Here is a 2,874-nt window from a genome sequence, read left to right on the forward strand (position 1 = left end):
CCCCCGGGTCTATCTTCATCATATTAATCTTCCAATACTTAGTTATTTCATTTGCTTTTTACTTTTCTTTTATTTTACTTTGCATCTTTATCACAAAAATACAAAAAATATTATCTTATCATATCTATCAGATCTCACTCTCGTAAGTGACCGTGAAGGGATTGACAACCCCTTACGGCATTGGTTGTGAGGAGTTATTTGTTTCGTGCAGGTACGAGGGACTTGCGTGCAGCCTCCTACTGGATTGATACCTTGGTTCTCAAAAACTGAGGGAAATACTTACGCTACTTTGCTGCATCATCCTTTCCTCTTCAACGAAATCCAACGCAGTGCTCAAGAGGTAGCAAGAAGAATTTCTGGTGCCGTTGCCGGGTAGGTTCACGCAAGTCAAGATTTAACTCCCGACAACGAGCCATTTCTGGCACCGTTGCCGGGGAGTCTACGCAAAAGTCAGCATACCAAGTACCCATCACAACCCTTATCTCCCACATTACATTATTTGCCATTTGCCTCTCGTTTTCCTCTCCCCCAATTCACCCTTGCCGTTTTATTCGCCCTCTCTCTCTCTGTCCTCCCTCTCTTTCTCTATTTGCCTCTTTTTGCCCGCTTGCTTTTTGTTTGCTTGTGTGTTGGATTGCTTGCTTGTCACGATGGCTCAAGATAACACTAAATTGTGTGACTTTACCAATACCAACAACAATGATTTTATTAGCACTCCGATTGCTCCTCTTACCGATGCTGAATCTTGTGAAATTAATGCCGCTTTGCTGAATCTTGTCATGAAAGATCCATTTTCCGGCCTTCCTAGTGAAGATGCCGCTACCCATATAAATAGCTTCGTTGATTTGTGTGATATGCAAAAGAAGAAAGATGTGGACAACGATATTGTTAAGTTGAAGCTATTTCCTTTATCGCTTAGAGATCGTGCTAAAGCTTGGTCTTCGTCTTTGCCTAAAACTAGTATTGATTCTTGGAACAAGTGCAAAGATGCTTTTATCTCTAAGTATTTTCCTCCCGCTAAGATCATCTCCCTTAGAAACAATATTATGAATTTTAAGCAACTTGATCATGAACATGTTGCACAAGCTTGGGAGAGGATGAAATTAATGATACGTAATTTCCCTACTCATGGTTTGAATTTGTGGATGATTATACAAAAATTTTAGGACGGATTGAATTTTGCTTCTAGAAATCTTTTAGATTCGGCCGCGGGAGGCACTTTTATGGAAATCACTTTAGTAGAAGCTACTAAACTCCTAGATAATATTATGGATAATTATTCTCAATGGCATACTGAAAGATCTACTAATAAAAAGGTGCATGCGATAGAAGAAATTAATGTTTTGAGTGGAAAGATGGATGAACTTATGAAATTATTTGCTAGTAAGAGTGTTTCTTCTGATCCTAATGATATGCCCTTGTCTAATTTGATTGAGAATAATAATGAATCTATGGATGTGAATTTTGTTGGTAGGAACAATTTTGGTAACAACGCGTATAGAGGAAATTTTAATCCTAGGCCTTATCCTAGTAATCCCTCTAATAATTATGGTAATTCCTACAACAATTCTTATGGAAATTATAATAAGATTCCCTCTTATTTTGAATCTAATATTAAAGAATTTATTACTTCGAAAAAGAATTTCAATGCTTTGATTGAAGAAAAATTGCTTAAGATTGATGAGTTGGCTAGGAACGTTGATAGAATTTCTCTTGATGTTGATTCTTTGAAACTTAGATCTATTCCTCCTAAGCATGATATCAATGAGTCTCTCAAAGCCATGAGAATTTCCATTGATGAGTGCAAAGAAAGAACCGCTAGGATGCGTGCTAAGAAAGATGCCTTTATAAGAGTGTGCTCTTCTAGTTCCTATGAAAATAAAGATGAAGATCTAAAAGTTATTGATGTGTCCCCTATTAAATCTTTGTTTTGAAATATGAATATTGATAATTATGGGACTGAATATGATCCACCTTTACCTAGAAGGCGTTCCAAAAATTCGGAGTTTTCAGATCTTGATGCTAAATTTAATGAAAGTGGGATTGAAGAAATTAAAACCCTAGATGTTGCTAAACCCACTATTTTGGATTTCAAGGAGTTTAATTATGAAAATTTCTCTTTGATTGATTGTATTTCCTTGTTGCAATCTGTGCTAAATTCTCCTCATGCTTATAGTCAAAATAAAGTGTTCACTAAACATATCGTTGATGCCTTGGTGCAATCTTATGAAGAAAAACTTGAGTTGGAAGTTTCTATCCCTTGAAAACTTTATGATGAGTGGGAACCAACTATTAAAATTAATATTAAAGATCATGAGTTCTATGCTTTATGTGATTTGGGTGCTAGTGTTTCCACGATTCCAAAGACTTTGTGTGATTTGTTAGGTTTCCGTGATTTTGATGATTGCTCTCTAACTTGCACCTTGCGGATTCCACTATTAAGAAACCAATGCGAAGAATCAATGATGTTCTTATTGTCGCAAATAGGAATTATGTGCCTGTATATTTTATTGTTCTTGACATATATTGCAATCCTTCATGTCCTATTATTCTTGGTAGACCTTTCCTTAGAACGATTGGTGCAATTATTGATATGAAGGAAGGAAATATTAGATTCCAATTTCCTTTAAGGAAAGGCATGGAACAATTTCCTAGAAGGAAAAATAAATTACCTTATGAATCTATTATGAGAGCCACTTATGGGTTGCCTACCAAAGATGGCAATACCTAGATCTATCCTTGCTTTTTATGCCTAGCTAGGAGCGTTAAAGGATAGCGCTTGTTGGGAGGCAACCAACTTTATTTTTATTCCTTGATTTTTCCTCCTGTTTAGTAATAAATAATTTACCTAGACTCTGTTTTGGTTGTGTTTTT

Source organism: Triticum dicoccoides, chromosome 6A (genome assembly GCF_002162155.2).
Source record: "Triticum dicoccoides isolate Atlit2015 ecotype Zavitan chromosome 6A, WEW_v2.0, whole genome shotgun sequence".
Lineage (NCBI taxonomy): Eukaryota > Viridiplantae > Streptophyta > Magnoliopsida > Poales > Poaceae > Triticum > Triticum dicoccoides.